The sequence below is a fragment of the Salvia miltiorrhiza genome, unplaced genomic scaffold (assembly GCF_028751815.1).
Source record: "Salvia miltiorrhiza cultivar Shanhuang (shh) unplaced genomic scaffold, IMPLAD_Smil_shh fragScaff_scaffold_39, whole genome shotgun sequence".
Classification (NCBI taxonomy): domain Eukaryota; kingdom Viridiplantae; phylum Streptophyta; class Magnoliopsida; order Lamiales; family Lamiaceae; genus Salvia; species Salvia miltiorrhiza.
The window spans coordinates 687,199-704,942 of record NW_026651458.1 but is presented as its reverse complement, the minus strand read 5'-3'; positions in this window follow the sequence as shown (position 1 = coordinate 704,942).

Here is a 17,744-nt window from a genome sequence, read left to right as displayed (position 1 = left end):
GACAGAAATCTGCTTTCCAGTCTTCTCAGTAGGTTGATCTGGTTGGGGGCCTCCTTTGCTCGTCTATAGCTCCGTGGAGGTGGAACATTTGATCTAGCCATCAGTCTGCGCTTGCGAACTTCATCCATATCATGATCTCTTGATTCTTCTAATGTTGTGATTTCAGAAGGATCATCCTTTGAAATGATCATGATCTTCTTTCCTTTATCAGCTGCAACCTTTCCTCCTATGCTTTTAACAAGACCTTTCGATGAAAAGTTGCTCATCATGGGTGACTGCATCATGCAGTTCTTGACTGTTTCTTCCAGCTTGTGATTGAGCCTCTTGATCTCGTGAGATGCTCTCTCACATTCTGAGTTGGAGTTTCTGAGCTTTTCCTCCAGTCGGCTGTTCTCCATGATTAGCTGATCAAGATAAGTTTCATCTGGAAAGTAGATGATTGTCTGATTCTTAGCTCGTTCATCATTGATCTCCTTGTCCAATTTCTGATTCTGCTTGAGGAGATCTTCGAACATTTTCCTCAACTGACAGTGATCAGTCATGAGCTGATCAACCTCGTCAGTTTCATAGGATGAGCTATCTCCAGATTCTGAGTGGTCTCCTGAAAGCATCAGGAAGTTATCAGTATAAGGAGTTTTCGAGTGAGAGATTACCTCTGAGCCATTCATTCCATTATCGTAGCTGTTGTCAGTCACGCTTTCTGATTCATTGGCCATCAGGGCTCGGCTCTCATCGTCTGAGCTGGAACTGTCGAAGTCGGATGATTCTGATGTGTCTTTGGAAGAATCAGCATCGTCAGCAACCATCGCTTTCTTCTTCGAAAAGCTGCGTTCTTTCTTAGCTCTCAGTTCTCTGCGCTCAGCTTGAGTCAGATCAGGGCATTCATGTCGAAAGTGCCCTTTCTTTCTACATCCAAAGCATTCCATGTCTTTGATGTCGTAAGCGGCTGACTTCCTTTCTCCGCTTCGATCTGTGGAATGTCTGGGGTTGCTTTCTCTTTCCTTTCCTTTGTAGTGCTGCTTGTGGAACCTTCTGTACTTCCGGAACTTGGACTCCATCTTGTTGAATCTTTCAGTCTACAATGCATATTGACTGAAGAAGTCCTCTGGGTTGAGTTCCGTTGGTTCCTTGATCTGCTTCTTGCATTCTCTTGTTGAGGCCTTCAGTGCAACTCCTCTTGAGGTTGATGGACCATCTTCGTCTGATCCTCCAGCCTTCTTGTTTCCAAGATTTCTCAGAAAGGTCGAACTCATTTGCCATGAGATCAGAGAAAAGCTTGTTTGTCGGGAGCTGACTGAATCCTGGCTTATGCTGATGAGCGACTGAGTAGATCTGCCATTCTCCACGTGGCAGTGCTCGAAGAATCTTCAGGTTGATTTCTTGTTGAGTGTATTTGTCTTTGGAAATGGATTGAACTTCATTCAAAATTTGGTTGAATCTGAGTTCCATTTCTTCGACAGATTCATTCTTGAGCATGTGGAAGGAGTCGAACTTCTGACAAGCTATAGATAGCTTATTCTCCTTAATTTCCTCGGAACCTACGCACATTCTTTCCAGGATGTCCCACATCTCCTTTGCAGTTCCGCACTTGATGATCTTCATGACATGCTTGTCGGGAACGGTGCCGGAGATGATGCTTTTGGCGAGGTTGTCTAGCTCATCTTGCTTCCTTTCTTCGGTGGTGAAGTCTGTTTTTTGCTTGGGCTGAACCTCATCGTAAGGATCTTGTTGTGGATCAACAGGAACCCTTTTGACAGTTTCGGTGATGGTGATTGGTCCGCTGGTGATGACTTCCCACATTCGGCAATGTTGGGCGGTGAGGAAGCTTTCAAGCCGAAACTTCCATATGTCGTATTTTTCAATACTAAACATAGGTAGAGTAGATAATCTGCTGTGGTTAGTCTCCATCAAAAAAGAGAGAACAGATAACAGCAGGAAGAACAGATAGCAAGCACAAAAAGAAAAAGAGAACTTTTTCGAGACCTTTAAGAAAAATGATCTAGTTCAATTAGAACTAGTCAGATACAGGTAGTTCTTGCGAACAACCTGCTCTGATACCAATTTTTAGGTCCTGAGGGTCTCGAATAGGTGTATGGGGGGGGGGAATACACCTATAGGTTATTTTTAAATCAATCTGCCGACCTCAATAAGAGGGATCTCAGTCAGAGATCAAAACGAAACTTTACAAGCAAACAAAGACTCCTGTTTTACTGAAATCAGTTTTGACCAAACAGGATTGATGACTGATACTGAAAGCTCTTCAGTAAAGAGTTATCAGTTAAGTTGCTGGAACTTAACTGATGCAAGTAAGGGCTTCAGTCGTGTTTGCTAAAAACAGAGATGATAACACTCTTCCTGACTATCGAAAGATAGATCAGTCAGACTGATATCATACGCAGCGGAAATTAAACTTAGTTTCGAAATAGCCTCGGTGGAGCAAGTTGTTGGTTAAGGTTTCTCTTTGCAGTTAGTCAGTATTCAGTTTTATCAATTGAAATAACACAAGTAAGAATGTAAAACTGAAAGTTGTAAACAACACATAGACTTTTACGTGGTTCGGAAAAACCCTTTCCTACATCCACGGTTGGTTGATCAGACCAACAATCCACTCCACAAGTGCTTAGCAGGTGCACTGCAAACCGAACCGTGTGCTTGCCGGGTGCACACAACCGTACACTGAAGATAACCCTTCTCCAGTACCCGCGCTTCACTCGCATAGGATTTCCCTTGCTTAACACAACTCGTGCTAAGACTTCCCAGAGTCAGAAAACCCTTCTGATCTTCGAATCACTCAAAACACTCTTATGGGGGGGGTTTGAACGAGTGCCAACTATACTTACAAAGAACAAGTTCTTTGAAGCAAGTTTGACCTTTGGCTTCTGGGTAAACAAATATATGCCTAGAGTCTAAGAGAATGTATGTAATCAGCAGTGACTGATTTTGGCTTTGGAATTCTCTTCTTCGATTCAAGCTATTTGGGAGTTTAAGCTTAAGGCTGAGTAGCAATTTCGGCAGAGCTTCAGCTTGTGTTGTTGAATCGGTGAAGGTTGAAGTGATCCTCGAGCGCTATTTGTAGGAGAACTCTTGAATAGATCCGTTGGCGTAAATCATCCTCAAGATTTCTTCCGTTGGAGAGCAATTCAAATTTGGGCTGAGGCTTCAATCTTCGAGGTTCCTTGTCTGGGTGGAAACGACTCTCTTTGATGGACAGGAGATGTGACGTCTCTGAAAAGTAACCACCAGATAGGAGTGACCTCTGCAGAGATAAGATCCTGAGATCTCTGCATTTAATGCAGCTGTACTTGTTGATGAAGGAATATTAAATTGAATTAATACTCGATTGCCCGATGATCGTTTCTTGGATTATTATTAATTCATCATACAACGATTAATTCCTAACATGCTCCTATGAATTTAACAGCTGCACACAGGTGTTAGGAAAAACTTACTTGAGAATCGGATGCACAGATGGTTGATGATCGCGTCGAATGATTCAGACTCCAGCTCTGATCTTCTCGACTGTATCCCGCTCAATTCCCAATGTTGGATGGACAACGAGCTATGAGAACTCCCAAGACAGAATGGCACCTCACGATTTTCTGCGCCTCCCTCTGCTCTCAAACCCTAATTTTATCAGTGTGTTTTCCTGAGAGCTGACAGCTGTATTTAATAATACAGAAATAAGGGAGGAGGCGCCAATTACAGTGCTAGGGCCGAAAATTCTGTCTTCTTGGGCTAGGAGACATTGGGCCAGCCCAGGGACCAGATACAAGGAATAAAGATGGGCCTCAAATAAATTAATTCATCCATGGTCAGCCCAGACCATAATTAATTTATAAATATCAGTTCATTCCACTAGAGAACCGATACTGACTTACCCCTTTATTGCCGGTGATGAGTCGGGGCTTGTATTTAGACTTATTAAATCTCCGTATTTAAAATATCCGACATCCATTAATTAATTAGAGCTCTGACAGCTTAAATTAATTAATCTCTTAATAATTCCTTAAGCAGTACCACTCAAACTTTATTATTACGCCTGAACTTAATCAACCTGCAGGGTTTAGCGTAATAAACCTTATTGAGCTCCTTAAGGGGATGTCATTATCCTATACCGGATACGGGTACTAATACAGATAATCAAATATCATATATTAACCGCTATCACCCAAGATACAGAGTACTCGAGTTAGTATTTAACTCTCGCTCATAGTAAGTCAAAGTGATATACGAATTAACATATATATCTGAATACTTATTAGTATTAAGATTTATGAGTCACCGAGATCTTGATTCTTCAGTTAAGTCAGATAGAAGAATACATCTCAACTGTTGGTCCTATCAATACGTAATGACGTACCAGTATAGACAAGTAGCCAAGACAAACTACTTCCATCTATACTGCAGCCTAAACCAATAACTTGTCCTAGAGTTATTTCGGCTGTGATCATATTATATCTCTTAAGGTTATTCCAATTATACGGTCTTCTGTGATCTACAACACACCATATAATCTACTTATACAGAGATAAAGAACATACATATGCAATCATGAACACAATCAGATAGGAGATAAGAATAGTGAATAACAGGAATCATTGTATACAAGCATAAAGTTCTTGCTTTCAGTATACAAATCCAACAATCTCCCACTTATACTAAAGCAAAACTTTTAGTATACAATGTGTCTAAATACTAGCTATTACAAGAACTTCACTTCATCTCTCCCACTTATACTGAAAGTTTTTCTCTAAGTGGGTGGCATCAACCGCAATCCCATCCCTCGAGCATGCTTCTCATAGGTCTTTTGCGGTAAGCTTTTCGTGAAAGGATCAGCTAGGTTCTCCGAAGTATCAATCTTTTCTACTAGCACATCTCCTCTGTTTACGATTTCTCGTATGATGTGGTACTTTCTCTCTATGTGTTTTGACGCCTTGTGGCTCCTGGGTTCCTTAGAATTTGCCACTGCACCCGAGTTATCACAATAAATTATGATACTCTTAGGCAAATTAGGGACCACTCCTAGATCCAAGAGGTAGTTCCGGAACCATACAGCCTCCTTAGCAGCTTCCGAAGCAGCTACATACTCGGCTTCCATGGTGGAGTCTGCAATGCACTTCTGCTTTGCACTCCGCCACGATACGGCTCCACCTCCCAAGGTAAACACATAACCAGAGGTAGATCTCTTCTCATCCCGGTCAGCCTGGAAATCCGAATCGGTGTAACCCAAAGGAAATAGACTGTCTGACTGGTAAACTAGCCTATAATCTCGAGTCCGTTTCAGGTACTTGAGAATATGCTTTACCGCAGTCCAGTGTCCTGGTCCAGGGTTCGACTGATATCTTGCAACCATGCCAACGACATAGCAAATATCAGGTCTCGTGCATAGCATCGCATACATGAGGCTACCTACGGCGGAAGCATAGGGTATCTTCCTCATCTCCTCAACCTCACTAGGCGTCTTAGGACACATGTCCTTAGACAGAGGAATGCCATGTCTAAAAGGTAGCAAGCCTTTCTTGGCATTTTGCATGCTAAAACGAGCAATCACAGTATCAATGTAAGACGCTTGAGATAAGCTCAACATCCTTTTCTGGCGATCACGAACAACCTTGATCCCCAGGATGTACGCTGCATCTCCTAAGTCTTTCATTTGAAACTGTTCGGATAACCACTTCTTTATGTCCGATAATAGCTCAACATTGTTGCCAATGAGGAGGATATCATCTACATAAAGTGCAAGGAAAACCACGTCACCATTGGCATCTAAACGGTACACGCAACTTTCGTTCTCACAACGAGTAAATCCGTAGGATTTAATGACCTCGTCAAAACGTTTGTTCCATGACCTCGAAGCTTGCTTAAGTCCATAAATAGACTTCTTAAGCTTCCACACAAGATGCTCTTCGCCCTTCTTCACAAACCCTTCAGGTTGCTGCATATAGATGTCCCTTCCTTCTTCAAGGAAACCGTTTAGGAAAGCGGTCTTGACATCCATTTGCCAAATCTCAAGGTTCATGTGGGCTGCTATGGCAAGGAGTATTCGGATAGACTTGAGCATGGCAACCGGCGAAAAAGTCTCATCATAATCTATACCCTGTTCCTGGGTATAACCTTTCGCCACCAGTCTAGCTTTAAAAGCTGCGACTTCGCCATCCGAATCTCTCTTTCTCTTGTATACCCACCTACTACCTATAGCTAAAAAGCCATCTGGTAGTTCGGTCTTCTCGTATACATCCATAGCACCCATGGATTCTATCTCAGAAACCATGGCCTCGTACCAAGAATCTGCATCTTGATCTTTCATTGCTTGTCTATAGTTATCAGGGTCGACATCCTTTTGTTCATCAACAGGGAGTAGATCCGAAGATTCTCCCAAGAACATAAATCGATCGGGTTGAACTACAACCCTCCCACTACGACGAAGCGGTGGTGGTACAGTTGTGACAATGGTTTGTGCAGTGTCCTGTGGTGCATTCACTTGCACACTTGGCTGGGGTGATGGAATCGCCTGTCCATTGCCTTCGATTTCTTGAAGGACAATCTCGGACCTAGACTTGTGCTCATTTATATAATCATGCTCCAAGAATCGTGAGTTGGTGCTAACAACCACTTTCTGATCCTTAGGATTATAAAAATAAGCACCTTTCGTTTCCTTAGGATATCCTACAAACAACATTAATTCGCACCTGGGTTCCAATTTCTTCGCTTCCTTGTCTAGCACGTATGCAGGACAACCCCATACCTTTATATGGTTCAAGCTGGGCTGACGCCCTGACCATAACTCGATAGGAGTTTTAGGAACCGATTTGGACGGTACCCTATTTAGCAAATAAACCGCTGTTTCCAAGGCATATCCCCAAAACGAAATAGGCAAAGATGCATAACTCATCATTGATCGTACCATTTCCATAAGAGTTCTGTTTCTTCTCTCCGCTACACCATTCTGTTGGGGAGTACCTGGTGCAGTCAATTGGGATGTAATCCCACATTCCGACAAGTACTGTAAGAATTCGTTTCCGAGGTATTCGCCACCGCGATCAGACCGCAATGACTTGATAGATTTACCCCTCCTCTTCTCCACTTCTGCCTTGAATTCTTTGAATTTCTCAAAGCATTCAGACTTGCGTTGAAGTAGGTAAATATACCCATATCTTGAGTAATCGTCAATGAAAGTGACGAAGTACTCATACCCTCCACGAGCTCTAGTGGACATCGGTCCACACAAGTCAGAGTGAATCAATTCTAACACATGCGAGGCCCTATTCCCCTTGGCCTTGAAAGGCCTTGCCGTCATCTTTCCCTCTATACAGGATTCGCAGGTTCTAAATAGAACAGCTTGAAAGTCTTTCAAGACTCCATTTGAAACGAGCCTTTGGATCCTATTTAGATTGATGTGGCCTAACCTTAGGTGCCATGCATGTGTATATTGTTCATGAGAATAATACTTCCTCTTATTCGGATTTGGAAGGATTTGTGATGTAGATGCAACATGGACAGAGTTGTTAATTGGACATGTAATAGTATAGAGAGAATTGTTCAAAATTCCAGAACAAATAGTCTTGTTATCTCTCATGATAGAAACACCTCTATCAAAAACAACAGAATATCCATTCAAAAACAACTTTGAAACAGAAATTATGTTCCGCCGAAACTCCGGCACATATAAAATATCTCTCAAAACTAAAATGTCATCACCAAAACATAAAGATAAATCTCCAATAGCAACAGCTGCGACCTTCGACGCATTGCCCATGGAGATGGTGATCTCATCACTTGCCAGCTCCCTTGTTGGGTTGAACCCCTGCAAGGTGTAACAAACATGGTCAGTTGCCCCCGTATCCACTACCCATGAATGAGTAGAAAACGAAGCTAAACATGTTTCTGTTACTAAAACTTGTGACGTACCTTGTCCCTTTGCCTTGAGCACTGGACAATCTTTCTTCCAATGCCCAACCTTGCCGCACTTGAAGCACTTTCCCTTGGCTGTCGGCTTGTTCACGCCGCCGCTAGGGCCATCAACTTTGGCTTTACCGCTCCCACTAGCCTCATGGTCATGCTTGCCCTTTGGACCTTTCCACTTATTTTTCCCGCCTTTCGACGAAGAAGTAGATCCCTTGGCAGCAACAAGGACCTCTTTCCCATTGCGCGTGCCCATGACCCCCTCTGCCGAAACTAGAGCATTCAACAACTCATTGAGAGTATAGTTGGCCTTGCTCATAACGACATTGAGACGGAAATGCTCAAAAGTTTTGGGGAGAGTATTGAGGATGATATCGACCTTGGCTTCGCCTTCGATACCCCCTCCTAGCAGATCAAGCCTGTCAAACAGATTTGTCATATGCATGACATGATCGTGCACCGAGCTGCCCTCGCTCATTTTACAAGATAAGATTTCTCTCATCAAGTTAAAACGAGCAGACCTCTCGGACTCCCCATAAACCTCACTGAGGTTTAACATGATGGTCGCTGCGTCATCCATGACCTGATGCTGGAGTTGCAAATTTTGCGACATAGTCATCATAATATAGCACTTGGCCATATTATTCGACTTGTGCCACCTTTTATGCGCCTCACGTTCCGCATCAGTCGACTCATCAGTTAAGGCCGCGGGACGTGGAGTGGTAAGCACAAAACTGTGCTCATCAGCATCAAGAATATACATAATATGGCGTTTCCATTCAGTGTAATTTGGACCGGTGAGAGGATTGTTTGCTAGAATGTTAATAATCGGAGACATAGACATATCTGAAAGTAAACAAATAAACATGTAAGAACATGAAAAGCACATAATTCGTAACAATAATATTGTAACCTTTTGATAAAACAATATTAATGAAACCTCCAACGGCTCAAAGAATCCCATGTGTAAGCCACGTGGGGTGGACAGTTACACACGAACTCCTCAACCAGACTATTCACCTAGTCATTTAATTTCCATCCATGTCAACTTAACCTTTTGACAAAGGAAATTAATAGTTGGCACCTTAACTAGACCATATCATCATCAAGAAGGGACTTCGTGGGGAAGTTGTACATTGTACTTGATATGATATCCAAGCAATAACCACATTTTAACCTTGAAAAATTAAATTCTCGAAATTAACATACTCACGCGGACCATGTCGCTTTCAATTTAATTTTCTTGGTTATCTTATTTAATACCATTCTCCAAAGTACTTATGAAAATTATACAAGTAAGCCACGTGGGGTGGACCGTTACTGCATAACTCCCACTACTTCAATGGTTTAAATATTTTTATAGAAACCTCATCTGACAAACTTATGAGAAACAGATATGAAGTAAGCCACGTGGGGTGGACCGTTACTCATATTGCTAATCACTTTGTCTAGAGACCGCATGTGGAGGTCTAAAATAATTTTTAATTACTATAAAAATTATTAAACTGCTTAGTCTTTTTCTTTCAAAAGGTTTGTTCATGCTCAAGCACATAAACCTAAACATGCTTCTCTAGAACGCAACATGTAAATCATGCTCGCAGAATTCTAAAACATGCTTAAGAAAACGGCAAACCTACTATCATGCTCGTCTAAGCGCAATTAATAAACAGATATTAACAAACAAAGACGGGCAAAAGCAGGTAAAGAGCATAAGGGATTAACAACCACGACATGCAAAGAACAGTAATAAAAGAATTAAAATTCTTCGTGATCCATTCGTGGAAACCCAACATCTATTCTATTACAAAATAAAATAGAAAACCAAGCCCAAAAACTAAAACGGCCCAAAAAACTTTAAGCCCGTCGTTGGAATTAGGGTTTGGGCCCCCTAGGGTTTGAGACGCAGCCACCTAGGGTTTGGAACCCTAGGCGCCGCTGCCTCCTCACGCACAGCCGCCATTGGCGCCTCACAGTCGGTCGGCGAGCCCCGCCCCAGCCGCCCGACGAGCGAGCAGACCGGCGGCAGCAGCCTCCGCATGGCTCCAGCGCGCCTCCAACGCGCGCACAGCAGCAGCAGACTCCGGCGCTCTCAGCGGCAGCAGCTCCAGCAGGCATCCCGGCGTGGACAGCAGCAGCGGCAGTGCGCCGCCCGCTGGGCGCGCAGCGCGCGAAGCGCGCAGGCGCGGCCCCCGAGCGCGCACAGCCCCTGCCGGCTGCAGCCTCCTTCCCTGCCCGACCCGCACAGCAGCAGCCCGCCTCGCCTCGCATCGAGCAGCAGCAGCAAGGGCGCACGGCGCCTGCCCAGGCGCGCGGCGCTCAGCGCGCGCGCAGCCCTTGGCGCCGGCGGCCTTGCTCGCTCCGTGCCCGTTGCTCCTCCTTACACCTTCCTCGTCGTTGATTCGTCGTCGCCCTCGTCTCGTTCTTCAATTTTACAGATTTACAACGGAAAAACAAATACAATTGAAATCCTAATCTAACCACGGATTTTCTCGTGGTGAAAAACGATTACAACGTCAAACGACGTGTCCCACGAATCAACGAATCACGAAGAACAACAGCAGTTAAAAAACAACGCACATTATTAATCGTACACAAATTAATAATAGAGCCAAGAAAATAATCCTGGGCTCTGATACCAATTGAAGGAATATTAAATTGAATTAATACTCGATTGCCCGATGATCGTTTCTTGGATTATTATTAATTCATCATACAACGATTAATTCCTAACATGCTCCTATGAATTTAACAGCTGCACACAGGTGTTAGGAAAAACTTACTTGAGAATCGGATGCACAGATGGTTGATGATCGCGTCGAATGATTCAGACTCCAGCTCTGATCTTCTCGACTGTATCCCGCTCAATTCCCAACGTTGGATGGACAACGAGCTATGAGAACTCCCAAGACAGAATGGCACCTCACGATTTTCTGCGCCTCCCTCTGCTCTCAAACCCTAATTTTATCAGTGTGTTTTCCTGAGAGCTGACAGCTGTATTTAATAATACAGAAATAAGGGAGGAGGCGCCAATTACAGTGCTAGGGCCGAAAATTCTGTCTTCTTGGGCTAGGAGACATTGGGCCAGCCCAGGGACCAGATACAAGGAATAAAGATGGGCCTCAAATAAATTAATTCATCCATGGTCAGCCCAGACCATAATTAATTTATAAATATCAGTTCATTCCACTAGAGAACCGATACTGACTTACCCCTTTATTGCCGGTGATGAGTCGGGGCTTGTATTTAGACTTATTAAATCTCCGTATTTAAAATATCCGACATCCATTAATTAATTAGAGCTCTGACAGCTTAAATTAATTAATCTCTTAATAATTCCTTAAGCAGTACCACTCAAACTTTATTATTACGCCTGAACTTAATCAACCTGCAGGGTTTAGCGTAATAAACCTTATTGAGCTCCTTAAGGGGATGTCATTATCGTATACCGGATACGGGTACTAATACAGATAATCAAATATCATATATTAACCGCTATCACCCAAGATACAGAGTACTCGAGTTAGTATTTAACTCTCGCTCATAGTAAGTCAAAGTGATATACGAATTAACATATATATCTGAATACTTATTAGTATTAAGATTTATGAGTCACCGAGATCTTGATTCTTCACTTAAGTCAGATAGAAGAATACATCTCAACTGTTGGTCCTATCAATACGTAATGACGTACCAGTATAGACAAGTAGCCAAGACAAACTACTTCCATCTATACTGCAGCCTAAACCAATAACTTGTCCTAGAGTTATTTCGGCTGTGATCATATTATATCTCTTAAGGTTATTCCAATTATACGGTCTTCTGTGATCTACAACACACCATATAATCTACTTATACAGAGATAAAGAACATACATATGCAATCATGAACACAATCAGATAGGAGATAAGAATAGTGAATAACAGGAATCATTGTATACAAGCATAAAGTTCTTGCTTTCAGTATACAAATCCAACAGTTGAGTACGTGGCTTCCTCTGAACATTGGAAGATCAGTCCGAGGAGGAATGTTCAACTGAGATTTGACTTTAGTATCAGTCCTTTGCGCGCATTAAGTTATCAGTCTTCAACTGATTCTTCAACTGATACTTCAGTTGGGATCTGCAGTCTTCAGTCTTCAGTCCTTCGTTCTTCAGTCTTCAGTCTTCAGTCTTCGACACCGCACACTAAACTAGAAACGAACTCTAACACTTGAGTTCAAAACAATTCTAGTCTATTACAATTAAGTCCTATGATTTTTGGTATCATCAAAACAAGGGTTAGGATATTCAACAAGGTTCCCAACAATATGTATTCAAAAATATTCACAAAAATTTCCTAAAACAATTATTAACCTTGATCTCACAATTCACAACCAAAAGGCCTAGCTCCAATTCACAACCGAAAGCCCTAGATATTGCTCGTGAATTTTAGAACAGTTTGATGTTAATATGTATTCAAAAATATTCACGAAATTTTCCTAAAACAATTATTAACCTTGATCTCACAATTCACAACCAAAAGCACTACCTGTTGTTTGTGAATTTTAGAATAGTTCATCACAACATATCTTGAACAATAATTACAAAGAGTTACTCTAACAATTCATCGCATTCATAACATTAACAAATACAATTTTTTAGAATTTAATCTTGATCTAGAAAACTTACGGTATTTTGAATCGCTTTTTCTTTATCGCACTTTTCCTCAGCTTCATTTGTTCTAACTATCTCCATACATGCTTTTTCGCGGTTGATTTCTTTAGTTTGTTCTTGTTCCTTCGTGATTTCTTCTTCTTCCGGATCGATTCTTCTTTCTTCTTCTTGAACGGTTGTTAAATCGTCTTTTCCAGAGATTTCTTCTTCGACCATCGAATCTTTTACTAGATTCAGATTTTCAATTTCAGGAGCGGTTACAGTCGAATCCATCTCTTCTTGTTCGTCGTTGTGGCGGTGCAGAGTCCGGCTGTGGTGGTTCGGCGGCGTTGTAGAGTTGAGGCGGTGATGGTAGGAGAGTTTTCTCGTCGATGTCTCTTCGCATTAAAGTTTTGGTGCGAAATTCGGAGAGAGAATGAGCTGTAACTATTTGAATAATGCGTAAAAATTATGAGTGAAAGTAACTTTTTTTGGATAAAATCGGATAAAAAACAAAGCTGATCTGGAGAGAGAAATCTGTGAATTGCGTGCCAGATTTTGGTTGTGAATTCTAGAGAGAAGAAAAAACTGATTTGCTGAGAGAAAATTGTGAATTGGTGCGTGTGTTTTGGTTGTGAATTGTGTGTGGCTATTTTTAAAATTTTTAAAGTTGAGGGTAAAATGGTAAGTGCGGCTATATTTTTATGTTTTTATTTTAGTGGATAATTTTTAAGTTTACTAAAAGAAATATGCTATTTTTAAAATCCACTCTTAAAAATATTACAAGGATACAAATTACAATCTTGAAAATTGAATAAGTAAACTAACTAACACTAACTAAATAACTAATTCATTACAATAAATTCCGAAAGAGAGTTGTCTAAAGGGGGGGGGGAATAATAATTAAGGGCTTGAGCTCAATTTTAATATAAATATTAAAATTGAGTGGCCTATGTATCTTCATTGAAATCAAAGCCCACGTAGTTTTCTTACCTTAACTTACCTAATCGTAGTCCTCCTCGGCCTCGGATCGTTCGGACTCGGTGAATTCATCGTTTGGGCTCTCATCAGCTTGATCCCATTGGTTCTCTTGAGCTCGCAACTCGGCTTTGGACCAATCATCAAGCAACATGGTGGCCTCCATGTTTCGAGGATCCCTGTTGCTTCTTCTTTCTTCCAAGACAAGCCCACCAACGCTAAATACTTGCTCAACGAAGACCGTGGAGGCCGGGACCGCGAATAACTCCTTGGCCATGGTGGCGAGTATGGGATATTCCCTCTCGTGCTGGACCACCATCTCAAGACGTCTAATTGTTGACCACCTACATTTTTGAAAGCAAATGTACTAGACAAATATATATCTAACTCGTTAGTAGTATAGCTCTTTTGTGTATGCATAAATGAATAAGCGGCGTGAGCCCATTCGTTTTGATCAAAACTACTATCTAAAGTGGAGGAGCCATATTGAGCATGTGAACTACTAGTACCACTTGAAGAGTATGCGGGGTTTGCAAGCATGTATCTTTGTTCATAGTCATTAAACAAAGTTCTAAGTGTGCTATCTATTCTAAGTTTAATATCATCTAATGCGGGAAGGTACCATTCTAGCACTTCATTATTTTTTAATCTTGACTCATAAATATCCCTAAAGGTACCATAACAAATTTCTAACATGCGATAAACGCCGCCAATTTTCATTGTAGGATCTAAAATTACTTAGCAAGTAAAAAAACATCGGGAATTTCAAGAAAATATTTAAGCCACTTAAGGATCATTTGATATGATACGTCCTTCAAATTATTTTTTTTATAACAATCATTTAAAGCAATACCAATGAACATGCAATGTTCTAAAACTATAATACTAGTGCAATAATAAACACCGGATAAATCCGTAGTAGCATTTTGAAAAACCTTTAAAAGTTGAAATAAACTACCACATCTTTTCCAATAAGAGGGCAATTTGATCTAAAAAAATCACATAAATGATCAATATGTTCCATGGTAGATGCAAGCATGCCAAATGTTGAATTCCAACATGTAGAAACATCTTTAACAAAATTCATATATCGAATTTTTTTAACACGATAATATTTTTGCCATTTTTGCCAATACTAGCTTTTCTATGCAAAATATTAACGGCTTGTCTAATGGGATCAACAACATCATTAATAAGAGAATAAGCATCTTGTACACATCTATTTAAAATATGACAAATACAACGAGCATGAAAATACCTACCATTAAAAGAGGGTGCGCATGCGGCAGCTAACTCGGGAATGGAGGCGGTGTTAGCGAATGCATTATCAAATCCAACAGAAAATATCTTATTTAACATGCAATACTCATTTAAAACAGAAATAATCAATTGAGCAATATTAGTAGCATTATGTATTTCATTAAAAATCTCTAAATGCAATTAAACGTTTTTGAATTAACCAACTTTCATCAACCCAATGACAAGTAATACCCATATAATTTTTTTTTTGGTAAAAATCACTCCATATGTCGGAACATATAGAAAAATTTTGATTTAAATTCTTAAAATATTTTCTTAAATCACATTTTTTTTCTTCGGCTTGTCGCCTAATAACTTTGCACATAGTAGTTCGACCAATTTTTTTGACGGCCGGATTATAAGCATTTTTCATAGTATGTTCAAAAGACAATTTATCGGCAAACATAAAAGGCAAATGCTCTATTGAAACAAAACAAGCCATGTAATTTTAAGCATTTTGTGGATCAAATTTCCATAAAAACATTACCTTGTTCATTACCTTGGCCTTGGAAAGCTTTGGGATGTAGTTGAGTTTCCATAGTCGACGGGGTGCTTACTCTCCATGTGCCTTGAGAGGGTGCCATAACCCCCTCCCGCTTGCCATTGATAAGTAGCGTTGCAATAGGCAACGAACCTCTCAGAAGCATTTGGACCATGCTTTGGCTTTTTAGGAGCGGGTTCCCTCCTAAAATATTTTGTGAAAATGCTAGAAGTAAGTAATTTACCCTTACCTTTACCCTTACTTCTAGTGGGAGGGATTTCCTCCTCAAAGTTGTGACGTGCTTGCTCGGCTTCCTCCTCAACTTCTTCGTTATGCAAAGTAAGTGCAAATTCTTCATCCTCCGCTTCTTGAAGTTGTCTAGCATATACTTCACCCGCCAAATCGGCAGCCTCTCGGCGTGCGCCGTAAGGTCCTCGTTCAACTGGCACTTTCAACCTTCTCTTAGAGGATGATGATGGAACTTGAACATTTTGAGTAAACTCGGGAGAAGTGGGAGTGCTATCAATATCTTCTTCGGGGTCGACATTGATAGACTTGCCACAGTTACCACGACCATGGGACATGATAACAAATAAACAAGTAGAGAAGATAATATAGATAGTAGAGGTTAGAGAATAATAAGAAAGAACAATAAAGTAAATGAGCAAGTGAGTGTAGTGTTAGTGTAATTGAAATATATAGTATAGTATAGTATAGTATAGTATAGTATAGTATAGTATAGTATTTAGTACTTAAGTAGTACTAGTAGTAATATAATGTAAATCAAGAACAATAAAGTAAATGAGCAAGTGAGTGTAGTGATAGTGTAATTGAAATATATAGTATAGTATAGTATAGTATTTAGTACTTAATAGTAGTACTAGTAGTAATATAATGTAAAGCGAGAATAATAAAGTAAATGAGCAAGTGAGTGTAGTGATAGTGTAATTGAAATATATAGTATAGTATAGTATTTAGTACCTAGTAGTAGTACTAGTAGTAATATAATGTAAAACAAGAACATTAAAGTAAAGAATTAAGCAAGAGAATAGATAAAGATTTATAAAGCAAGAGCAATTTAACAAGAGCAATAGCACATAAAGAATGGAGGAGAATTAGGAGTAGAAGAGAAGAGAGTGTAGAATTGTTAATACAATGGGGTGAGTTTGAAGGTGGAAGAAGGGGGGTATATTTATAGATAAAATTGGGTGGGGGAAAATGTGAATTAGATAAAATTGGATGGGGAAAAATTAGAATTATAATTTTGAATTTAAAAAAAAATAAAAAAAAAATGAAAATTTTAAATTTTGAGCAAAAGAGCCGGTCAAGGCCCCTAACCCCCCTAGCCTAGCTGCGCCCCCTGCCCCCTTGACCACCGCCTGCTCCTGCTGCCTCGCCTGTTACGCCGGGCCCGTCGGTTCAGGGCCAAACCGGCGGGCCGGCCCAGCGGGTCGCAGGCCAAGAATATCTTGAACCTTAATCGGCCCTTAACTACTGGCGGTTCAGCCCTGAACCGGCTCGGTGGTCAACAGTTTGGGTCGGAACCATTGAACACCAGGCCGGTTCAGGGTCGAACCGCCGGTTCCGGTTGGCCCCAATGTTGTGAAAATCGCTTGAGGCGGCGCCTTGAGGCGTCACACAATCCGCTTCAAAATTGCGCTTGTATTGATTTTTCAATACTGAGCGCCTTTTCTTATTGAGGTGATATGATCTTCGCCGGTGCAGAACTGAATCCTACAGGACTGATCTCACAAACACGTTCGGAAGACTTAAAACGAGAACTGAAATAAAGATAAGGTGTGGATATCCCAAAACCCCTGACCTAATCTACGTAGTTTCCTAGAGAACGGATCTCTAGACCCCAACGATGTGATCGGTGCAGCAACTTGGAGACGTTGAATGACACACGGCGAGGGATGATGAACTCGCCGATACGCCGATAAGTTGAATTTGCTTGGGCAAAATTCAGGAAGAACTCGAAGTCCTCAAGAAAGAATAATCTCACGAATTTGATTGGTAAAATATATGTTAAAGGTTATCTTTTTCGTTCCATACAGCAGCCATATATATAGGCAAAATAAAACCCTAATTTAAATAAGGAAATAACGTAAAAACAAGGAAACTTAAAAACAAGGAAACAAAGAAACTTGATCAGCAAGCTTTGACAACTCGGGCGAGAATGCCAGCACTGGAAAACGCCCCTCTGGAAACTCCCGCTCCTCTACTCTGGGAATTCCGCTCTGCTCTGGCAATTCTGCTCCTCTGCTCTGGAAAGTCGGCTTCTCTGCTCTGGCCGCTTCGACTTCGCTGCTCGGGCAGACTTGACTTCTCTGCTCGGGCACAGTCGACTTCTCTGCTCTGGCAGTTCGGCTTCTCTACTCTGGCAGCTTCGACTTCTCTGCTCTGGCAGCTTCGACTTCGCTGCTCGGGCAGACTTGACTTCTCTACTCAAGC